Below are 9,268 nucleotides of genomic sequence, written 5' to 3'. Positions count from 1 at the left end.
AACGTAATCATTTCATATTTGGTCAACATGTTATCTACAAAATAAATTTTGTTGTGCTACCTCTTGTCTTTTTGGTGTTGCATTTACGGTGGCCAGCAGTGTATTACATTCCATGGGCACCTTTGTCTACCTATATTAATTACTAACTAAATTATTTTGTGATACAGTTTTTTTTTAATTTATGTACAAGTCAAGTTCCTTAGGACCGAATTAAGAAGTAAATCTCCAAGGTCACAGAACTTATCAGTACATGAAATAAAGACATAAAAGTAATAACAGATAAAAATAAAATTTTTATGATTACAAAAAAGTCAATACATAAGTTTAAAAAAATGCAGTTGTATGCACGGGCTCTTCCTCCCATGTTGATACATTGGAGTTTGAGTGTATAGTGCGAGAGGATTCACTGTCCTCCCCTTATTTCCACTCAATAATTGGATGGAACAAATTGTCTGGTATAAGTGTTTATTAAAATAAACTTTACAATGTACACAGGCAGCGCCCCAACTGCGTCTCCTGGCTTAGCTGGGAGACATACACGCCTGTCCGCTACGGGGTCTCGAAGTGACCTGTTCGGCCGTTACAACGACGGCTAATCTTACCTGTGTGCACAAAGGACCTGGTAGATCCACTTCTGCACATAGGTTGCAAGGTCTCCCGGCAGGGAGCAAACTATAGTGGACAGTCTGACCTGTCCAGTTTGGAAGCTGTCACTAGATGGCACTTGGAGTGAGTTGCAGAGTCCAAACATACTCCCACTCATGAGTTTTTTCATTTTACAAATAACCATAATTTTAACAAACAGCAGAACCAAAACAAGGAAAACAATAAAAATATAGCTAGACACAATGTCAATGCATATAAAACATGAATATACTAACATTTGGGATGCCAGCATCACCAAAACCCCATTGTCACACTGCATGTGAAACACAGTGGGTACTAAGATGCGGGACACAAAACGCTGAAGCATTAATATCATACTACATAAAAACATTAAAATCAGTACTAACAGCAGTTAGTCCACAAGAAACATCCACAGCCTCCAAAGCTGATCATATGAATTAAGAGGTTGTTCCAGTAATCGGCAATTTGGCAGTGGCCCTGTATCATATACTCCTACACAGATCTGAGGGAACACTTAACCGATTCACTGCTTAGGCAGGGACACAATTTTGCCATAGGCCGTCACAACAGGCGCACCCTTTTTAGGACTGGGAAACAGCTGGTCAATGACACCCAACCTCCACACAAAGGGAGGCAAGTTATCCTCCTTGACCAGCACATGATCGTCGATCTGGGGTTGCCATGCTGCTTCCGATGTCCATTTCCTGCGTTGCTGCAGTTAATGTATGTATTCTGAGGACCATCTATTCCAAAAAGACTGATGCAACTGCTGTACAAGTTGCCACCTGCACAACCTGTTAGCTGCAACCTCAAGGACAGAGGGTACAGGATGAGTACAAAGGGGCTGTCCGATTAGGAAAAGACCAGGAGTGAGAGCAGCAGGAGAATCTAGGTCATCAGAGAGAAGACACAATGGCCTTAAATTCAAGCATGCTTCTTTCTGAATCAACAGTCAGTTCTAGAAATGTCAGTGCCGCATTGCTGATGACGTGTTTGAGATGCGCCTTCATGCATTTGATTCCTGCTTCCCAGAGTCCACCAAAGTGAGGGCCACGACATGGAATGAACCTCTAATTGATTCCCTATGAGGTCGAAAAATTCATCACACCTTCAACAGTAGCATCAGTAGAGAAATAACGTTTAAGTTCATTGTTTTCACCTACAAATGTGGTGCCATTGTCACTGTACATATGAGGAGGTTTTCCTCTTCCTGCAATGAATCTCCTGAGGATCGCCAAAAATGAACTTGTCACGAAGCCATAACTAATTCTAAGTGGATGGCCGTCTTCCACCATGCTTTACAGAAATAGGACCTGCATAATCTACTCCACAGTACTGGAATGGACGAGACTGGTTTACTCTAGCTGCAGGTAGCTGACCACTGAGTTGAACTGCTATCTTGGACATAAACCTAATACATTTTAAACATTCCTTGATAACTCCTTTGACTGTGTTACGCCCATTTGGGATCCAAATCCTCCAACGCAACACAGCCAACAAAAGTTGTTACCCAGCGTGCAACAGATTTTCATGATCATCTATTATGAGAATTTTTGTCAAATGAGGTTAGGCAGTACAATAATAAGATGGCGCTCATCATATAGTACATCAGCATTCATTAATCTCCCTCCCAGTCGTAAAATACCTTTGGCATCAACAAATGGGGGCAAATCACTTAATTTGCTATTATCTAGAATAGGGACCTGGCATTCAACAAAGCGATCTCTTTACCATATTCCCTATGTTGAGCTATGGCAAAGGCCCTTTTGATAGCGTTTTGGCATTCTTGTTGAGTAAGTGGCCCAGTCATCCTGTCTGACTGCAGAAGCCTAGTATTATTAGCAAACCTCAGTGCATATGCCAAAACTCTAAGTTTTCTTGAAAGCTATTTACACAGCAGTTCATCATCATGTTTAATGAGTGACACCAAGGATAATTGTCTACTCCTTCTGTCGGGTGCATCTTCTAAACTAAGTAGAGTGCAGGTGTTGCAGTTGAGGTTGCAAGTGGATAGCCATGATGGGCCAGACCACCACCGAAAAAGTGAATCAAAGCAGCTGGATTAATACCACGTGATAAGTGGTCAGCAGGATTATCCTCTGATTTGACATGTCTCCAGTTGGCAACTGAACTCAGTTTCTGGATTTCAGAGACTCTGTTGGCAACAAAAGTTTTCCAATGACCAGGACTATACTGCAGTCAAAAGAGAACTACTGTGGAGTCCATCGAAAAATGAATATCGCTACTATCTATTATGTCTAAGGCTTAGCCACCTTGTGAATGAGTTGGGCAAGGTCGTGGAAGATACTGCTGTTTTAGAGGGGCAACCCGAGATTCGGCTGCATCCAATGAGACCAATACACTGTTATTGGGAAGAACACATATGACGTATACACACGTACCATATGCCAAATGTGAAGCATCACAAAAACCATGAATTTCTAATTTAACATGCTGGGGGCAAGGAATGATCTTCCTGTTAATTAAAATACTATTTAGGGAAGGCAGTTGCACACAAACAGCATTCCATTCGTCAGTGAGATTGGTTGGAAGAATTTCATCCCAATCAAGGCTTAGTTGCCACAAGCGCTGCAAGAAATCTTATGACTGCTGGACCCAGGAGCCCCAGTGGGTCATTGATTGATGCTATTGTAGACAGGACATCGCGCTTGGTAACCTTTGAGAGCTGATGACTTCAGCTGCACATGGCACTGGAAAGTGTCAGAGCCCGGGTGCCAGAATATCCCTAACGTTTTTATGGCTTGTTCACCAGTAAGATGACAAGGCAAAGACGTTTCTCTGTCCTGCAGAGGATTATTTTCGATGATCTTGTGACTATTGGAACTCCATTTTCTCAGTGGAAACCCCTGAGGTGCAAGTAGCTGAGTCAGCTGGGTTTGAAGTTCCTGAGCTTCAGCTTCCATAGCTGACTGACCTAAGAAGTCGCCCAGATAAAAGCTACACATCAACACTTGCGATGCCATTGGAAACCTGTTTTGATTTTCCAAAGCCAACTGTTGAGGACATCTGGTAGCAAGAAAGGCAGCAGGAGCGCTTCCATAAGCGAGTGTACACAGTCTATATTCTTGCATCGGTTCAGACGGTGATTCCTGTCACAGAATTCTCTAGAAGTTCCTATCATCAGGATGGAGAGACACTTAGCGATACATTTTGGTATGTCAGCTGACAGAGCCACATTAAAGGAGCGAAATTTTATAATAATGGAAAATAAATCTGGCTGGACAGTGGGACTAATCATCAATCTATCACTGATACTCCATTAGAAGCGGCAGTAGAGCCATCAAATACTACCCTCAACTTGGTAGTGGAGCTGCATTCTTTGAAGACAGCATGATGTGGAAGGTAACACTTTGGACAAATAATACCTTGAGAATTAGAGATCTTCATGTGTTCCACTTCGACATTTTCATTCGTGAATGCAGCATAGTCTTTCTGCACATTCGGTAGCCTTTTAAATCTCCTCTCAAGATGCGCCAGTCTTCGAGAGGCTTGTTGTAGGGATTCACCTAAGGGTTTACAGTCAGGTTTCACTGGTAGTCGAACCACAAATCTCCCTTCTTCATTTCGTGCTGTGTGGTGCTGAAAGTGAGCCTCACATATTTTATCCTGCTTACACATCGTTTTCGTAGACAGTTCCTCTAATTCCCAAAACATTTACATTTTGGCATCTAAATTGTTACCACTAACAAAGCACGAGGTTACTGTAGAACGAGGCATGTTGCATGCAGCTGAAACCATCCTACCAGAAAAAATCCAGCCAAATGAAGAATGACTTGGTTTCATCAGCCTTTCCATACATACAATATCAAAGAAAACCTCAGCAACAATAATTAAATCCACTGTGGCAGGCTTCATGAATCCTGTAACAGGAAGCGAAAGATAACATGGGACACTCCAGGACCTTGTGTCTTTCTTGTTCGCTGGTAGGTCACTGGTGACATGGTCTACGCCAGCACAAGTGGTTCTAACATGAAAGTCGTTGAGCCTAGACGACAGTTCAACATTATAGGTGTAAGACACTGAGGCTGCAAAGGCACTGTTTATGCCTTTCACAGGAAATGAATGTTTACTTCGTTTCAGTTTTAATGTCTCAGCGATGCCCTTAGATATAAAGGATAGCTGACTCACACTATCTAGCAGAGCTCTGCAAACCTGCTGTCTACCCATGCTGTCCTTAATGTTGACAACAGCCGTTGCCAACAAAACATTACGATGGATGATTTATTTCCCGTTCGTAGCTTGATGGGCCAAGGAATGGCTTCCCGATTCACTATTCTGCCTATTTCTTCTTTCAGCAGGCTTGAGGGGCAGTACGTTGTGCCTTCCTTACAGGTCCTACAAGGAGAAATCTTGGAATTAGTAGAGAAACGACCAGAGCGGATGCACAAAAACAAAGCTTATTTTTTGTAAAATATGTCCGCTGCTCATCGACATTTAGTGATTGAAACCCCTTGCATTTAGTGACGGTATGAGGTTCACCACAAAAATTACATAACTCCTCAGTATCTGCATTAGCCACATGTGCCCTCCTCACACGTCTCTTTTGATTTGAATTATTGGCATTGCCTTGCCGGTCGCTTGAGGTGTTATCTCTGAAACTGAAGAAATCAAGGGCTGACATTTTGTTTCCAAAAAACCTATCAGTTGATTTAATGTGGTGAATGTCGACCCAGAAATCTTTACCTCACACTCATGACGATCCGTGGGTCGCATACTAGACAGAATCTCTTCCGAAAGAATAACTTCATGAAGTGGAACATCAGGTTTGAGAGCTTCTAAGGTCTTTAAATGGCTACATACGTGATTAGTTGGCTAAAATCGCTCGCTGCGACCTGGCCGACCGTAGGTGAGGCTAACGAAGCCTTAACATGTCTGACTGCAATTATTTTTAGGTCATTATACCTCTGTGTAATACCTCCCCAGGCTGTCGATAGGTATCCTGCTGTGGCACGTATATGTTTCAATAGGTCTTTGGTTTCACCTCGTAAAGAACAATTAAGGTAATGAAGTTTTTGAATGCCAGGAATTGAATTGTTATTCATAATGAGACTTAAAGTGTGTCCCTATATGACGACCACTTAAGGAAGTCGTCTTCAAAATATGGCAAGTTAATAGCAGGTAGTCTCAAAGAACTGACACCGCCTGACGGATTCGAGCCCAAACTGTGCGAAAGCTGGGTGTACCTCTTCATTGAAACCTTGATAATGGATTCAAGAAAGTCCCACTAATCCTTGAATTTTGCCTTGATCTTCTGATTCGTCTTCAGTTTCCAGCCGTGTGTGAGACGACTCAAAATCAGTCTGAATCCAAGTCAATTGACTTAATTTTGATTCTAGCTTTTCCAGACTGTCTGCAGACTGCACAAAACTCTCTAAGCGCGCCAGGGCAGTCTTTGCTACACCTCTCTGCTTAACTAATTTCGTTTTCTCTGAGGGTTCCATTTTAGCGCTGGGAAGATGATAGCAGGAAGCCAACAGTGCCACTTACCAGGTTGCAGTGGCAATACGAGGCAGTACGGACTGGAACAGCAGCGGCGTCACGGGCACCGGGAGCTGGCGTGGCAGGCGTTGCAGCCTCCGATGGCGCGAAGTTACAGCGGGAGCAGAGGTGACAACACCGATGATGATGGCACAGACACGTTTCTGTGCTTCTCGCGTTTGAACTCCAGACACACTAAACGCTCACAAATTTGCCTCCAATGACCGTTGGTAAGGCTCTTATTGTCGAGGTCCCGAACACGCCTTGGGACTCTTGATAGCGGTCACCAACGAAACCGGTAACGTGTGCCGCTAACATGTGGTTTTTTAAAAGTTCACAAATACCGGAAATAAATCCACGCAAATGTAAATTTCCCGTGGTCACTGTGTCCGGTCTGGAGGATCAAAAAATATACGCATGGGCTCTTCCTCCCGTGGTGATACATTGGAGTTCGAGTGTGTAGTGCGAGGGGACTCACTGTCCTTTCGTTATTTCCACTCACAATAACTGGGTGGAACAAATTGTCTGGTATAAGTGTTTATTAGAATAAGCTTTACAACGTGCACAGGCAGCCCACCAACTGCGGCTCATGGCATAGCTGGGAGACATACACGCCTGTCCGCTACGGGGTCTCGAAGCTACCTGCTCGGCCGTTACAACGGCGGATAATCTTACTTGTGCGCCAAAGGACCTGGGAGATCCACTTCAGCACATAGGTTGCAAGGTCTCGCGACAGGGAGCAGACTATACTGGACAGTCTGACCTGCCCAGTTTGGAAGCTGCCACTATATGGCACTTGGAGTGATTTGCAGGGTCCAAACAGCAGTCAACAAAACAACATAGGAATCAGCTGAAATTTTCAAGGAACTCCTCAACAGAATGGAGTTCAAAAAAATGGATCAAATGGCTCTGAGCACTATGGGACTCAACATCTGACGTCATCAGCCCCCTATATTTAGACCTACTTAAAGCGAACTAAACTAAGAACAGCACATACATCCATGCCAGAGGCAGGATGCGAACCTGCGACCGTAGCAGCAGCGCGGTTCCAGACTGAAGCGCCACAACGGCCGGCTAGAAGGAATGATACGTAAGGAAACTCTTCAGTTTCGATTTGAAAGTGCGCGGATTACAGCTAAGATTTTTGAATTCCAGTGGTAGCTTATAGATTATGGATGCAGCAGTATACTGGACACCTTTCTGAACAAGAGTTAAGGAAGTCCGATACAAATGCAGTTTTGATTTCTGCCGAGTATTAACCGAGTGAAAGCTTCTTATTTTTGGGAATAATCTAATACTGTTAAGAAGAAATGACAGTAAGGAATGTATATATTGAGCGGCCAATCTCAAAATACCCAGACTCGTCAACAGGAGTTGACAAGAGGTTTCTGAACTTACACTACTTATTGGACGAACCTCTCGTTTCGGAGCCAAAAATATCCTTTTAGAATGGAAAGAGTTACTCCAAAATATAATACCATAATACCATACAACATAAACGAATGAAAATAACCAAAGTATACTAATTTTCGTGTCGAACTATCACTTATTTCCACGGCAGTTTACTATCTTTCTGAACTAATCATATGACAAACCTGTGAAATTAAAACGTCAGGTTTTGTTGAAGTGTGTTGGAGACTGTAAAAATTGAGTCTTACTGTTATTTAGCGTTAGTTTATTTTCTACAAGCCAAAAACTTAGGTGATGAACTGCACTTTTTGAAACCGAGCCAATGTAGCACACAACACGCTTTACTACCAATAAGGAACAGGAATGGCCCTAGCACTGATCCCTGGGGCACCCTCCATTTTACTGTACCCGACTCAGACCCCACATTACAGCCATTCTCAACACTGTGAATAATGACCTTTTGCTGTCTGTTGCTAAAGTAAGAGTTGAACCAATTGTGAGCTACTCTCCATATTCTGTAATGATCCAACTTCTGGAGCAATATTTTGTGATCAAAAGAACCAAACGCCTTAGATAAATCAAAAAATATGCCTAGTGATAGAAAACTTTCGTTTAACCGATCCAGTACCTCACGGAGAAAAGAGAGAAAAGAGAATATAGCATTTTCAGTTGTTAAACGACTTCTAAAGCCAAACTGTACATTTGATAGGACATCGTGTGATATAAAATGATCAATTATCCTTACATACACAGCCTTTTCAATAACTTCAGCAAACACTGATGGAATAGAAATAGGTCTCACTGTCTACATTATCCCTTTCTCCCTCTTCATAGAGCGGCTTTACACTGACTGCTTTAATCGTTCAGGAAACCGACCATTCCTAAAAGAAAAATTACAAATGTGGCTAAATACAGGGATGACATGTGCAGCACAGTACATTAATGTTCTGCTAGGCACTCATCATAACCAGAGAGTCCTTAGTCTGCAGTGATTTAATTATTGACTCAATCTCCCTCTTGTCTGTATCGCAGAAGAGTACTTCAGACATCACTCTCGGAAAGGAATTTGCTAAGGAAGTTATATGTTTCTCTGTAGGAACTAAATTTTTATTTAATTCACCAGCAATGATAAGAAAATGATTGTTATATACTATACATATATCTGATTTATCGGTAAGAGAAATATTTTTACTACGGACAGACCTTATACCGTTGCTGTTGTGCTGCTGACCAGACACTTCCTTCACAACTAACCATATGGTTTTTGTTTTATCCTCTGAATTAGCTATTCTATTTGCATAATACGTACTCTTTGCCATCCTAATAAGTTCAAATGGTTCAAATGGCTCTGAGCACTATGGGACTCAACTGCTGAGGTCATTAGTCCCCTAGAACTTAGAACTAGTTAAACCTAACTAACCTAAGGACATCACAAACATCCATGCCCGAGGCAGGATTCGAACCTGCGACCGTAGCGGTCCTGCGGTTCCAGACTGCAGCGCCTTTAACCGCACGGCCACTTCGGCCGGCCATCCTAATAAGGTCTGTACGTTCATTAATTGCATCGAGAGGAGGGAAAAGAAGACTTCTTAAGCTTTCACTTTCTTCCAGAACGTTCAGTATCCGCCCCTTCCCTGCAGCATGTAAGATAGTTAAGTTACCGCTAACCTGCTGCAGCTGATGCTTTCTGTCAATCAATTTCATTGTCAGAGCTGACCTTGAATTGTCCACC

Source organism: Schistocerca nitens, chromosome 2, assembly GCF_023898315.1.
Source record: "Schistocerca nitens isolate TAMUIC-IGC-003100 chromosome 2, iqSchNite1.1, whole genome shotgun sequence".
Taxonomy (NCBI): domain Eukaryota; kingdom Metazoa; phylum Arthropoda; class Insecta; order Orthoptera; family Acrididae; genus Schistocerca; species Schistocerca nitens.
Note: the sequence above shows the minus strand (reverse complement) of the source record.